We start from the raw sequence: 14,909 nt of genomic DNA on the forward strand, positions 1-14,909 counted from the left end.
AACATTCTAGCAGCAACATGAAAATATGTATTTTACTATAAAACAAAGTTTGATTTTCTCAGATGTATCATTATTTGAATCGAATTATCACAAAAAAAAAATGAAATAAATTAAAAACTAGCAGCAACATGCACAATCTGGAGAGGTCATTTCCTTAAGTCAGATGTTTTATTTGACCAGGTAAGTTGACTGAACAGTTCTCAGTTACATCAACAACCTGGGGAATAGTTACAGGGGATTCCACATGTTACTAGGCAAGTCAGTTAAGAACAAATTCTTATTTTCTTTGACGGCCTAGAAACAATGGGTTACCAGATTTTTACCTCGTCAGCTCGGGGATTCGATCTAACAACCCTTCAGTTACTAGTCCAACACGTTAACCACTAGGCTACCTGCCACATAACAAGCTTATCATCAACATTCCACAGCAGTCTGAACTGTAGCTACTATTGTGCCCCCTACAGTCTCCCTCCACTTCTCCACAGCAGTCTGAACTGTAGCTACTATTGTGCCCCCTACAGTCTCCCTCCCTCCACTTCTCCACAACAGTCTGAACTGTAGCTACTATTGTGCCCCTACAGTCTCCCTCCCTCCACTTCTCCACAGCAGTCTATACTGTAGCTACTATTGTGCCCCCTACAGTCTCCCTCCCTCCACTTCTCCACAACAGTCTGAACTGTAGCTACTATTGTGCCCCTACAGTCTCCCTCCCTCCACTTCTCCACAGCAGTCTGAACTAAAGCTACTATTGTGCCCCTACAGACTCCCTCCCTCCACTTCTCCACAACAGTCTGAACTGTAGCTACTATTGTGCCCCTACAGTCTCCCTCCCTCCACTTCTCCACAACAGTCTGAACTCTAGCTACTATTGTGCCCCTACAGTCTCCCTCCCTCCACTTCTCCACAGCAGTCTGAACTAAAGCTACTATTGTGCCCCTACAGTCTCCCTCCCTCCACTTCTCCACAACAGTCTGAACTGTAGCTACTATTGTGCCCCCTACAGTCTCCCTCCCTCCACTTCTCCACAACAGTCTGAACTGTAGCTACTATTGTGCCCCCTACATTCTCCCTCCACAACAGTCTGAACTGTAGCTACTATTGTGCCCCTACAGTCTCCCTCCCTCCACTTCTCCACAACAGTCTGAACTGTAGCTACTATTGTGCCCCTACAGTCTCCCTCCCTCCACTTCTCCACAACAGTCTGAACTCTAGCTACTATTGTGCCCCTACAGTCTCCCTCCCTCCACTTCTCCACAACAGTCTGAACTGTAGCTACTATTGTGCCCCTACAGTCTCCCTCCCTCCACTTCTCCACAACAGTCTGAACTGTAGCTACTATTGTGCCCCCTACAGTCTCCCTCCCTCCACTTCTCCACAGCAGTCTGAACTGTAGCTACTATTGTGCCCCCTACAGTCTCCCTCCACTTCTCCACAACAGTCTGAACTGTAGCTACTATTGTGCCCCCTACAGTCTCCCTCCACTTCTCCACAACAGTCTGAACTGTAGCTACTATTGTGCCCCCTACAGTCTCCCTCCCTCCACTTCTCCACAACAGTCTGAACTGTAGCTACTATTGTGCCCCCTACAGTCTCCCTCCACTTCTCCACAACAGTCTGAACTGTAGCTACTATTGTGCCCCCTACAGTCTTCATCCACTTCTCCACAACAGTCTTCCAAATAAGCTTGCAATGAAATTTCCACTTACAATCGTCCACTCTCCTCTCCTTAGCAGTCGTCACTTCCGGTTCTCGTTCCAGTCTTAGTTGAATATTACAATTTACAATCAAGGTATAGACACGTATAACGCCTCGTAAGGGAGGAAGAGGCAAAGCGAGGGATTCTCCAAAAGGGTTCAGCTGCGACATCATCTCTCAGAGCAGTCATCCCTCAGGGTCTCTATGCTGCCACCTACTGATATGTCATCTCTCAGGGTCTCTATGCTGCCACCTACTGATATGTCATCTCTCAGAGCAGTCATCCCTCCGGGTTTCTATGATGCCACCCTATTGGCACACCTCAGAAAAGCATAGGAATTATTGGAATTCTACAGTATTTCATTTTAATGTTTCAAGGACAAAATTACATGTTTTTAAGTATTTTTTTGTTGTTATAGTGGTGGACAGTAACATTAGCGCTTTCTCAAAATGATTATTTAAAGAAAAAACATGTAGATATGTTTTTTATGTTTAGCTCACATAATATAGTTTAAAGTATACATTAAGGTGTCTGTAATACAATAAATGTGGCAAAAACAAATGTAGAATTTAATAAATGCATTTCTATAGCTTCCAAAATACTTCTACAATGGTGAGGTGTCAAGATGGAGGCGCCGGGGCTTCAAAACAGTGCACTTTGAGCTATGAAAAACGAAGCAAAACTGTAGTACGTTTGCTGTTTTAATTCTAATGAGAGAAGTGTAAGAAAGGCACAGTGCATACCAGCTATAACATTTCTAATGTGCAGTTGACAATCCTTTTTCAGTCTTTATCGAGTGCGTGACAAGTTTTAAATACCGGCTAGCAGTAGTCCTACATATGCAACATGAACCTTAGGGTACAACAAGCAGGTCAATGGATTTAGACTTGTGTCCAAGTGCAGGTAAGGATGGTTGATACGAAATGTTACAGTTATAAAATGCAAGTATGTTACAGGAATAAAATGCAATTATACATATTTCATCGACACTGTAAAACCCAACTCCACGTTTGAAATGTAAACCATGAACCATAAGCAGCATGATGGAAGCTTCTCTGAACAGTTGTTCCCCATGATATTCCTTGACGATAGCACATGTCCGCCATCTAGTGTATTGGCCTGGTATTGGCTCATCATTAGGATATGAATCATGAATTGAAAAGCTTGATGCTTTTGGGATGAATATAAAATAAAGAATACAGAATAGAAATAGTAGACTATATTGCAATGAATCTTTTTTATTTTATTTTAAAAAGCATTTACGTTCCATCACATTCTATGTCAATTATCACAGAATATGGTAATGTACAAATTAATTCTACATTACCAAGGAGATACAAAAAAATAATCATATGTTGAACTAATATTATATCTTTTTTTACATCCATTTTTTTGCAGATAAACTATTATTTTGCTGCATTTGACAATATTTGATTCAAAATAAAATCCTTATACTGTAAATTTAAAAAATAGCATCCATAGTCGATCTGTAATATCTGTCATAAACTATCTTTATCTTATTGTTCTAATGTAGGTCTGTTGCACAGTGCAATTGGCAAATAGAATTGCTCCTTTCATAATTCAACAGTTACATTAGACACATGATAACACAATTGCATAATTTGGATAAAGCAATCTATGCTTACTTTGAATAAGTGTTAGAAACAAGAACCATTCACCAGTGTTGTGTTCCATGCTGCTGTTACAGAGAGAGGTGAGATAAGAGGAGGGGAGATGTGTTGTATTGTCTGTGCTGCTGCTAGATGAGGTTGTTGTTTTTACCAGAGAGATCACTTCCTCCTCTGACTAAAAAACCCAGCTCTTTTTATTGCTCAGCCTGCTCTGTTTCTCTCCTCTATATCCCCTCCCACCCCTAACCAGGGAGCTCCTGTGGGAGGGGGAAGCACAAGCACCACACTGCCTGGACCAATCATCATGCAGCACCACCTCTCCATTACATCTTAGTTTCCAAGGCGACAGGCAGGGCCTTTCTCCTGAAAGGCACCGCATCATCACCATCCATCCACCCAGGGCTGGTCGAGAGGCAGCAGTAGCAGGCAGCAAGCAGCAGCCCCGCAGTGGGTCACATCAGGCACCTCCCTCCCTCTCTCTCTCTCGCCTCATGTCGCGCTGCAAGTCTCCGCCAACACTCAGGAAAAGGAAAATGGAGTAAGAAGAGAAGAGGAATGTGGTAGGTAGGTGCTGGATTTTTTGTTATGTCTGTGTTTATCTATTTGTGTTGCGTTAGTGCTGTGTTTTACAGGGAGGCAGAAGGGAGGGTTTGTGTGTGTCTAATCCTCTCTAGCAGGCTGATTTAATGGGCTATTTGCCGTTAGAATGAGAGAAGGAGGCAGTGGAGAAGGGGGAGCCCCTCTGCTTTGTTAAAGGGGCCTGGCCTGCAGAGCTAGGGGGCTGCCTGCCGCATACACAAACACCCTTGTCCCAGCCCTAGCCCCAGCCCCAGCCCTAGCCCCAGCCCTAGCCCTAGCCCCAGCCCTAGCCCTAGCCCCAGCCCTTGTCCCAGCCCTTGTCCCCAGCTGGGATGGACAATAGCCTGATCATTACCTCCTTTGACCAGCCTGTAGGCCCTAGGTATAGGCTGCTACCTCCGTTAGCTTCTGTTCTGTTGCTTTTATGGGATGTGATTGTCATATTCTCCACCCGTCCCTCTAGCATGTGTGAGGTAGGTTCCCTACCCTTCCCTTCCTTTCTGCAGCTGTATTGGAGTGTGTGTGTGTTTTGAGCAGGATGAAACAAAACTCCCAGTGAGCGTTATTTAGTTAGTTAATACCCCCGGCCCCACCACCCTTTCCTCTCTTCTTAACTCGCTGCTTTTCAATCCCACCCTGAAAGGGGGAAGAAGAGAAAGGTTTGGCTGAATGTTGCTGCCCAGTAAATGCTGAGCATAGTGGGGTGGGGAGGGGATGCCTCGGTAACTTCATCATCATGGCTCTGGCTTGGCTAGTCTCAGACCTGGGCTCGTTTTTATAAAGCATCTTATCTGACTCACCTAGGATCAGGTTCCTCCTGTCCAAATAATCATGTTTATTATGATCTAAATGGCTAAACTGATCCTTGATCAGCACACCTTTTCGAGACACTTTATTAATACAGTCCCAGACTGTAGCATCTGTCATCCATCCTCCAGCCACAGCCAGCACAGCTAAAGAGATCTGAAAGGAAGGATGTCCATGTTCACTGTCAGATTCATTATCACAGCATGGGATTAGTACAGCCAGGTCACCCGTGATACAAGTCAGTATTTGACGTCCGTCCATGTCTGAGGATGTCGGGAGAAGACGTAGGTTTTGCTAGGGCATTGTGGACTGCAATGGGCATAAGGATCTGCCTCTGATTCCACAGGTTGCAAGTTCAAATCCAGCAATAGAAAGTTGTTTTTGGATAAGAGCGTCTGCTAAATGACTTAAATGTAAATGTATATATATTCTTTTAAGCCTATCCCAAACCTTAACCGTTACCTTAACCACTTGGGGTTAATGCTTAACCTTAAGAATTTGGAGTTAATGCCTGAACTTAACCATGACCTTAAACATTCTGAGTTACTGGCTAAAGTTAATCTTAAACGCTTCAAAATTTGACGTTTAGAACAACTTTGAAATTTGATGTTTGAGAAACACGGCTGAACGTCTAATTCTGACATGAGACAGTGAGAGCTGGTAGAATTAGTATGGGGCCTGGCTCACTATACATGCTAGGATTCTGGGTTATTATTAGCCTAGCCCGTTGCGCATTCAGTATGTGCTGCAGTCTCCTACGTTGTTAATGTTACAGCCTGGTACAGATCTCGACTGTATGATGTGTTTTGGAGGTGTGGTGTCAGATTCAGGAGCCATTACCAGAGCGAGTCCCCTGTGTCCTTTTCTCCACCTCCTTCCTTCCTCACACCTCTGTTCACCATGGGATGGGAATTAAGTGTGTGTGTGTGTTGGGGTGGGGTCTCACTTGAGGTGGGCTCTCTCTGTCTCTGCCTCTCGGTTTCCACCAGCCCCAGAATCCTATTTGATCCTTTGATGTTGTTATTGTTGCCTCAATCATGACAGGAAAGAGATTAGAGAATGAGTCTGCCCTACTGTTTCCTCATCCTGTTGAAACGCTGTTTCCAGTAGCCTTTATCCTCTCCATCGTTTATTTATCAGATCACTGGGACTGGGCTGATAATGGACAACATTTAATAGAAATAGCACCTAGGGTGTGGCAGTCACCACTGATCACATTCCTACCCTTTTTACACTATCGTGCTGACCCAAACCAAACCCTGCTGGCTTGCATATTCTCTTGATACTTCCAGCAAATATGGTGGATGCATATCTAGGCCAGCTCAGTACATTTTGGTTTGGCTCGACTCAGTTAGGTTAATCATGTGATGTGTGTGTCAGGACACACTAGAATATTAATAGATGGATAGTAGTCTAAAGGAAGGCGTGATTGATTGATTGATTGATTGATAAGGTCAGGGGTTAACAAACTATTGATTGAGATGAATGAAGTAAAGTTTAGACCTCGGGCCATACTATTAAACAACAGCCTGGTGACATTCTGTCAAAATATAGACACACAGTGGTGGAAAAAGTAGCCAATTGTCATACTTGAGTAAAAGTAAAGATACCTTAATAGAAAATGACTAAAGTAAAAGTGAAAGTGACCTAGTAAAATACTACTTGAGTAAAAGTCTTAAAGTATTTGGTTTTGAATATACTTAAGTATCATACTTAAGAATGCCCTGCAAAGCATTCCGAATGTAATGAGTACTTTTGGGTGTCAGGGAAAATGTATGGAGTAAAAAGTACATTATTATTGTTAAATATAAATAGTAAAGTACAGAGACCCAAAAACACTACTTAAGTAGCACATATTTTTTCTTAAAAAATGTACACCATTGCATCCACAATATAAGTTGTATGGAAGAGTAACAGATTATCTGCTAAAATAAATACATGAACACAATGCAAATTATGAGTAAGTAAATATGGTGTCTAGTGAGTATCTAGCCAATCTACTATGAGTCAGATTTGTCTGGTTCTTGTCAGTGTTTTGGTCAAGTATTCACTAAGACATGTTGTATTTATATTTGGAGCTCCACACTGAAACAGTGAGAGTGGGTCTAATCAGTGATTCCAAAATAGCACCAGTCAGTCAGAGAGGGAGGTAGGACTGACTGGCCACCATTATCTCTGACTAATGAATTATTGAACAGTGACTGACTGATCCTGCACAAAGCAAAGCAGGCAAGCAGATCTCTGATTGAGCCAAGCCTTGAAATAGCAGATCTGTGTGCATGCGAGTCTGTATGTGTGTGTGTGTGTGTGTGTGTGTGTGTGTGTGTGTGTGTGTGTGTGTGTGTGTGTGTGTGTGTGTGTGTGTGTGTGTGTGTGTGTGTGTGTGTGTGTGTGTGTGTGTGTGTGTGTGTGTGTGTGTGTGTGTGTGTGTGTGTGTGTGTGTGTGTGTGTGAGAGGGATAGATCTCTAAAATCATATTTGAGATTGTGACTTCCATGCGGTCTCCTCTCCTCCATGTCAGAGTGAGCCACTCCCTCCTCCTACTCCTCCACTCCCTCTCTCAGCCAGCCTGGCTCCCTCTCTCAGCCAGCCTGGCTCCCTCTCTCAGCCAGCCTGGCTCCCTCTCTCAGCCAGCCTGGCTCCCTCTCTCAGCCAGCCTGGCTCCCTCTGCCAAGCTGAGCCCTGCTGGGAGGCTGAAGGGGTATATACTGTACTGTTGAATGCTGCTGTACAACGACTTCAATTATCCATATGAGGTTACCTTATCTCTGCAACCGAGAACCGAGAACCACATATTGTTCCTCAGAACCCTCTTATATTACTCCCATGTAACATTTCAATGTTTTTGTTTGTTAGGAGAGACAACCTTAAGAGATTGCTCGTCATCCAAATATACAGTGCATTCGGAAAGTATTCAGACCTCTTCCCCACAATACGTTACAGCATTATTCAAAAATGTAATAAATAGAAATGCTCATCAATCTACACACAATACCCCATAATGAAAGTGAAAACAGGTTTTTATAAATTTTTGCAAAGGTATTAATATATAAAACAGAAATACCTTATTTACATAGGTATCCTGTTTCCATTGATCATCCTTGAGATGTTTCTACAACTTGGAGTCCACCTGTGGTAAATTCAATTGATTGGACAAGATTTGGAAAGGCACACACCTGTCTATGTAAGTTCCCACAGTTGAAAGTGCATGTCAGAGCAAAAACCAAGCCATGAGGTCGAAGGAATTGTCCGTGGAGCTCCGAGACAGGATTGTGTCGAGGCGCAGATCTGGGGAAGGGTACCAAAACATTTCTGCAGCATTGAAGGTCCCCAAGACCACAGTGGCCTCCATCATATTTAAATGGAAGAGGTTTGGAACCACCAATACTCTTCCTAGAGCTGGCCGCCCGGGTGACCAAGGGACGGGACCACTCTGACAGAGCTCCAGAGTTCCTCTGTGGAGATGGGAGAACCTTCCATAAGGACAAGCATCTTTGCAACACTCCACCAATCTGGATTTTATGCTAGTGGCCAGCCGGAAGCCACTCCTCAGTAAAAGACACATGAGATCCCGCTTGGAGTTTGCCAAAAGGCACCTAAAGACTCTCAGACAATGATAAACAAGATTCTCTGGTCTGATGAAACCAAGATTGAACTCTTTGGCCTGAACGCCAAGCGTCACGTCTGGAGGGAACATGGCACCATCCCTACGGTGAAGCATGGTGGTGACCGCATCATGCTGTGGGAATGTTTTTCAGTGGCAGGGACTGGGAGACTAGTGAGGATTGAGGGAAAGATGAATGTAGCAAAGTACAGAGAGATCCTTGATGAACACCTTCTCCAGAGCATTCAGGACCTCAGACTGGGGTGGAGATTCACCTTACAACAGGACAATGACCCTAAGCACACAGCCAAGACAACACAGGAGTGGCTTCGGGACAAGTCTCTGAATGTCCTTGAGTGACCCAGATTTGAACCTGATCGAACATCTCTGGAGAGACCTGAAAATAGATGTGCAGTGACGCTCCCCATCCAACCTGACAGAGCTTGAGAGGATCTGCAGAGAAGAATGGGAGAAACTCCAAGCCAGAGAAAACAACGGTGTGCCACATAAAAGGAGGACGATACTGCGTGCATTGTACAATCTATTCACAAGCAATAATGATGTCAGAGAGAGCTCTCAAGGTTAAAGCCTGCCCTAGCTAACCCATTCTATCACATCTACCTCTTGTTGTCTTTGTACAGTATCTAGAGATACCACTCTTCATACAGAGAAATGTGCCATAATGACCTCAGCCTCTCGCCCCTAGGGCCCTGATCAGAAGAGATCTATCTGTCCCTCTGTAGAGAGAGAGAGGAGGAGGGAGGGAGAGAGTGGAGAGAGACGGAAGGAGAGCAAGAGAGAAGCTGGAACTACTCTACCTGAACCAATGTGGGGGAGAATGCAGCTTCCAACAGAACTGATGTTCCTGCTAGAACTAAGGTGTGATGAAGGTCACAGAGAGAATGACCTTTCCCATCACTAGCTACGCTAGCTACTCACAAAAGTTTGTGGACACCCCTTTAAATGAGTGGATTCGGCTATTTCAGCTACACCCGTTGATGACAGATGTATAAAATCGAGCACACAGCCATGCAATCTCCATAGACAACTAATTGGATACCACCTTTTCAACAGGTCAGAGCTGCCACTGTCAACTGTAAGTGCTGTTATTGTGAAGTAGAAACGTCTAGGAACAACAACGGCTCAGTCGTGAAGTGGTAGGCCACACAAGCTCACAGAATGTCTCCTCTGAGTGCTGAAGCGCGTAGCACGTAAAAATCGTCTGTCCTCCGTTGCAACACTCACTATCGAGATCCAAACTGCCTCTGGAAGCAACGTCAGCACAATAACTGTTCGTCGGGGGCTTCATGAATTGGGTTTCTATGGCAGAGCAGCCGCACACAGGCTTAAGTACACGATGCGTAATGCCAAGCGTCGGTTACTGTATCGTAACCAATGCAAAGTAATTGAAGTTGCTAATGTTTTGCCCTCAACAATTGACATTGAATGAATCCTCTGTATTTGTTTAGGTGTTGGCCTACACAGCTAATGGTCCAACCATACCAGTAACTAGTGAGTTACAACATTACTGGGACCCAGCTAGTACATTTGATTCCTTGGAAGCTGTGGGAACGTATGTTTTTGGTTTCCAATTGGTTCTGGGGACAAAGCCATAAGTTTCCTGACCAGTAAAACGGAATGTTTTTTAAACGTTCTGAGAATGGAAGGGTTAATGTTGCCTGTTCTGGGAACATGACTTTTTAGGTAGCAGGAGGGTTCTGAGAACATTTGACTATCGTTCTCTAAATGTTTTCCTGGAAGGTATTATTAACGTTCTGAGAACAGAAATGATAAGATTGACATTTTTTAATAACTTCCTTAGCTTTCACTGAATGTTTAAAAAAATACTTTTAATAATACTGCTCGCTTATGTTAACAGTTTTGAACTCCAAGCACAGATAGGACACCTGGAAATGAATTTGCTTAGGCATTATTAATCATGCATAAACCTGGATTTTTATTGTGGCACAGAGTCAGTAAGATTCAACCCTTATGATCTTCTGGTAAAACTCAAATCAATAGGTGATAAGGAAACTAACTTAACTCCACCCAAATAAAAATAGTACACTGACAAAACAAAACTCCTACTGCTTCCAATTCTCCATATCTACCTTCTCAGGCTCTAGGCCTAGAACCTGACAGGGTGGTACCGCTTATGACAATATTCCATGTAACTCCTTCGCCGAGAAATCTTTCCAGCCCCAGCAAACAGCTTCCACAATGATTTGTATCTTCCTGGACCTTCTCTCCACCTTGGCAGTGCCATTTATCACCATAGCTATGAAGCCAACAAAGTCCACCTTCTTAACCTTTAAAATGTCAGGATTCTGCTGGTGAAAGGCAACCGCTGCAGCCTGCAGTGAAGGTCTATCCACCACCATGGACTCTTCAAGTGCACCATTCAAACCCGCAACCTGTTTAACAGCTGCTCTGCTCTGGATAGCCTTGACTTTGGCCACTTCATTCTCTTTCCCCCTTGTGGGGCACTTGAAAGACGTGGCTTTGTGGTTCTCCCTTCTGTAAACACTTGATACATGACCAAAAGCTTTACAACGATCACACTGCATTGGTCTTGGGATGAATGCTCTGACTCTGTAGTTAATATACCCTAACTGCACTTGAGTAGGGAGAGACTCCATATCAACAACAAAAAAACAGTTAGACAAAACACTTTTTCTTCATTCACCACACGATTCATCCAACGTGCATCAATCACTCCAGGAATATTTTTCATCTCTTCAACATCTACTTCCCACGAGACTCCAGATATAACCCCCTCGAGGGGTATCCTGTTCCTAAGAGAGAGAGAGAGAGAGAGAGAGAGACACACACACACACACACACACACGACACTTCAAACTTATCAAATCGGTTGAGACGCAACACACTTTTCTTCTGATCCTCAGAAGCACAAAAAAATCTAAAGCAACCCGCCTCTCGTGATCCTCACAGCCTTCACTATACCCAGCACTCTCTCCACCAGTTCAGTTTGCATATCTCAAATTGATTCCTCTAGATGGGTAATTCGATCAGCTGCTCCTCATTTACAATATACTTTGTGACATCATCATCACTGTACTCTACTTTGCTCAGTTTTCCTTTCTTTTGGACAATATTCCAATTCTCCTTGATTTTACCACCATTAGATTCAGAATCCACTCCATCATCCGCTTCCGCCATCTTTTTTTCCTATCCGAGCCATGTTCCTGTTTTTCATTTAAGTCTATTCAAACAGACCCCATTTCAAAGTAAACAAGCACTTATTAAGATCAGGTGTGGCCAATTAGTGGGCACCGGCCAACACACCTGAACACACTTAACAAGATAGAGGCTAGAGAGAGTTTGGTGACGCTGAGAACAGAATGTATATGTTTTTAAATAGCATTCTTAGGATTTTACTAATGTTTTCTTGTGGTTTTTATGGAAAGTTTTCTCAATGTTCTGAGAATATGACTTTAAATAGAACCATCCTGCATCATTCCCAGAACCTTTTGGGAAGGTTGTATGCAAAATAACCTTAGGACAACCATGCTCTCACCAAGCTCTAAGAAACATATCGGAACGTTTTGTGCTAGCTGGTTAGTAGCTATACATGCATTAGCTTTGAAACCCTTATGCTCTGTACTGTGTTCAGCTATATTATAGCAAGCTGCTGAAATTGAATTTATTAAAGGAGCAACAAAACAACTGTGCCCTTGCATTATCATTGTAGAATCCAGTGTTTGTTCCCTCTGAATGTTATGATTCATTTTGGGTGCCATAGGACATGTAACATATCTTCCTCATGAATAGTAAATGATTCATCTGTCCTGGACTGCCTGGGCCACAGAGAGATCCTGACAGGATAATAGTCACATTGTTCCCTGTGGGATCCCTATTCCCAACAGCTTGTGACCGGGTTGTGTTCAGTAGAGAGATCGTAGTGAAACGAGGAGGTACTGCATGAATTGTCCAATACAAATTGTTTTCTATTGCAAAATATTGTTCTACATTGTGGCCTACTGAACATGACCCTGGTGTTACCCTCCAAGCCAACAACAGTGTTCACTAGATATTTGATTTGAAGGGGAACTGATGCCCCCCAAATTTCAATATCTTTGAATTCATTATGCATAAAATAGAATAAAATGTGTGACCTTATTTCCATATTACCTCTACAGTTAGATGTATCACCCATAAGTTTCAGTGTACTATTGCATAATAGGTCATGATGTGCCTGCTTGCTCACCAACATACTGAGCCATAGTCTCCTCTGCCTTGTCATAGCCACTATGGCCTACACATCTCTGGGTGATGCTTTGGAAATCAGCCCCATATTAAGTAACCCAAGTGATGCTGTAGCCATGCATTTGTGAATCATGGGTGGACTGGAAATCGGTTTGAAATGCAATTAAAGGGGCTTAATGTCGATGTTACAGGCTTTACTGTAACTGCACTCTGCTGCTATTGAAGACACCAGAGACATGGGGGATTCAACTCCCACCAAGGTGCTCTGGTGTAGGCTTTCTCTCATGACTCCAGGGTGGTTTTATGCTGCTAGAACCCATAGAGTAGAGGAAAAGATTTTGAATATGTCCCTAGTGGCACCATATTCCCTGAATAGTGCACTACTTTTGACCCTGTTGGCCCTGGTTGAAAGTCGTGCACTATAAAGGGAATAGGGTGGTATTTGGGACAGCTTATGGCTGTTTGATGGGCAGCTGTCTCATATGTGCTTATTAATGATATATACCAGTACTGAACAAAAATATGAACCAACATGTAAAGTGTTGGTCACATGTTTCATGAACTGAAATAAAAAATATCCCAAAAAGCTTATTTCTCTATAATGTTGTGCCCAAATTTATTTACATCCCTGTTGGTGAGCATTTTGCCTTTACCAAGATAATCCATCCACCTGACAGATGTGGCAGACCAATAAGCTGATTAAAAAGCATGATCATTACACAGGTGCACCTTGTGCTGGGGACAATAAAATACCACTCTAAAATGTGCATTACAAGCATTTCTAGGCTTGCCTTGGTCCTGGGCTCACATTTGTTCTCTATAGACTAAATCTGATCATATCCTGGTTATTGTTCTTGATTCAGTGTTAAATAGTCTAATACATGTGTGTGAAAGGGGTTTCAAGCAACCTTCTCTGTCACAGGGGTAATGAGTTTTGATGATAGGCTTGTCTATTCCAACGCTGCAGTATACTGTTATTGTTATTGTTGGCACGTTGTTGTTTTTACCCCTCGGCTGATTCCATGTCACTGCATGAACACTGAACATGACAGGCCTGTCATTTGCATTTGGCAGAAGCCAGGGGAACGAGAGGGTGACAAATTTAGGGACTGCTAATTGAATCATTAAGGGACAGAGTTTTGCAGATTAATCAGAAATGGTGATAAGGCCTAGTTTACAGTGACTGTCACAAAGAATAGTACTCTCTCACACACACACACACACACACACACTCACTCACTCACTCACTCACTCACTCACTCACTCACTCACTCACTCACTCACTCACTCACTCACTCACTCACTCACTCACTCACTCACTCACTCACTCACTCACTCACTTGTTGTTAGTTTTGGATGATTTGTAGCCTATGAAAGTGTACACATTCAATGAATAACTATGAAATTGTAGTTTGTTCAAGATGTGAGGGCAACATAAGCAGAAACAAAAGCCTTATTGTATTCTTAACGAGGCTTGGTAATTGTTAGTACCATGCCCACTGACTGCCCTGAAGGCTAATATGCTGCAGTGCTCACACTGGTTCTATCTATGTCATCCTTTGTCTTCATGCCCAACATTGGCAATCCTACTTATACAGTAGGAAAAACTGAGTTGCCTTTTAGATGCTGATCTACGATCAGCTGTTGTTTTAAGTCCTTAAGGGCTCAGATTTAGATTGGTGTTAAGGTAATCTAATACTAGATCTGTGTTTAGGGGCCCTTTAAGAGGCTGAGGCTGGTCGTTTCCTGACCCTGCCAGGCAGCATACAGCTCACAGCCCAGAATGAGACAGAGCCTCATTCAGCAAATCAAGCGTAGTGAGGATGATGATGATGGTGTTGATGACACAAGTCTTAGCTCATAGACATCCATATGAATCACAGGGATGGAGTCAAAGTGGTCCAATTCTCATCCGGCCCAGTAAGACAGTAATAAAATGACTTAAATGATGAGGTTCTGCAGGCAGACAGGATGTCGGTGCCTGACCAATGATTAGCTAATAGGCTCTGATTTACAGGCTCTATTTACTTTGACCCCTTCCATGTTCTGGCTCCCAGTCAATATCTAGCTTAGGCTAAGGCTAAGGCTACCCCCATAACAACACAACGCCTGGTGTTTTTAGTAGGTCAACTATACAGAGAGCGGAGTAGAAAAGACAGGTATACATGGAACACCAGTGAGGTCCATACTGTCCCCCTCAGCATCATCTCAGGGGTGTCATAATAAAGGCCTCGGCAGAAACCTTTGACATGGGCTGTTACTGTCAAGAGGCAGGGGAGGAGAGAGATGGAGAGAGAGAGATGAAGAGAGAGAGATAGAGAGAGAGAGAGAGAGATAGAGAGAGGAAGCATGGAGGTTTCAAATG

The 14,909-nt window shown here is 43.4% G+C and overlaps 1 protein-coding gene across 2 annotated transcripts in view; it reads left to right on the forward strand.

Moving 5' to 3' along the window:
* The first annotated feature begins 3,608 nt into the window (after nt 1-3,608).
* Nucleotides 3,609-14,909, forward strand: part of LOC118362193 (A-kinase anchor protein 6-like) — a 215,816-nt gene continuing 204,515 nt past the window's right edge. Inside the window, exon 1 of one of the 2 annotated variants that reach the window (XM_052486435.1) lies at nt 3,609-3,891. The gene's annotated coding sequence lies outside the window, so the exon portion shown is untranslated. The remainder of the gene's footprint in view (nt 3,892-14,909) is intronic. The other variant, XM_052486436.1, reaches the window with a different exon arrangement.

This window comes from Oncorhynchus keta, chromosome 29, assembly GCF_023373465.1.
Source record: "Oncorhynchus keta strain PuntledgeMale-10-30-2019 chromosome 29, Oket_V2, whole genome shotgun sequence".
Classification (NCBI taxonomy): domain Eukaryota; kingdom Metazoa; phylum Chordata; class Actinopteri; order Salmoniformes; family Salmonidae; genus Oncorhynchus; species Oncorhynchus keta.